Here is a 1,135-nt window from a genome sequence, read left to right as displayed (position 1 = left end):
TTGATCCCTTGGCAAGTATGAATTTTGTTTATATGCATGCCTATTGGTATTATTAGGGTTATTATTTTTGGCTATACATTGATTATCTGTGTTGCACATTCTCTTCATGAGTGTATCTGAGTACTGCTTTTCATAAGATGACGAGTGTTTTTCTCTAAGTGGAACTGTGCTGCACTGGTAATGCTATATACATTTCAAAATTAATAATAATAATAATAATAATGTACATTTCAAAATTTTAATTAATGAGCTATATCTAAGCCTGGTATTTATTATTATTTATTTTCTGAAATATTAACTTGGGAAAAAGTATTTAAAACTGCTCTTAGTAAGCAGCTACGTGATTTATAGATTACTAAGCACTCACAGTATCACTCATGGATTTTTTTTTTGCCTATACTTAGCCGCCATGACCCTATTGAGCCATGACTTGTGTGTGTTTTAGATGTTTTTAAATGCTTTTTATACAAGTATGTGCACTTGTTATTGTTTCAATAAAGCCTTTGTTCACATGTATATTTGGTGTGTGCACCTCTGTTTGCTTCTTCTTTTTCTTTTTTTCGCTTTTCAAACATGCATTTTTAGGACACTATGGTAGCACCCCTCTCATTATCTCTGGATACTTATAGTATGGCGGTGCCCGCTTACCTTTTCTTATCCAATTTAGGGAGTGCACCGCAGTATACCTATTTATTTTGTTACCACTTCTTCATACCGATCACCAACCTTTTCTTGCAAGCACTGGCACATTTATAGTACAACTGCACCATACTGCCATACAATTTCATGCGGGTTATTGCATATTCATATCTCCCTTGGTCCTAAGCGCCGTTTGGACACGCCTTTTAAATTATTAACCCCTTTAGCATCCTAACAAAATAAATGACATTTTAAAAATGATGCAGATGTAAAGTAGACGTATGTGAAATGTATTTATTACTTATTTTGTACGGCATGACTGACTAACTAGTATAAGAAGATATAAAAATAAAATGATTGAAAATTGCAAAGTTTAAAAAATTTCTCCAAAATTCCAATATTAAAAAAAAAAAAAAAAAACATATCCACCTAAGTTTACATAAAATACAATATATTGCTAAAAAAAAAAACTATCTCAAAATCACTGGAATATGTT

The sequence above is a fragment of the Ranitomeya imitator genome, chromosome 4, assembly GCF_032444005.1.
Source record: "Ranitomeya imitator isolate aRanImi1 chromosome 4, aRanImi1.pri, whole genome shotgun sequence".
In the NCBI taxonomy this organism is placed as follows: Eukaryota; Metazoa; Chordata; class Amphibia; order Anura; family Dendrobatidae; genus Ranitomeya; species Ranitomeya imitator.
The sequence above is the reverse complement of the archived record's forward strand: the minus strand, read 5'-3'. Positions refer to the sequence as shown.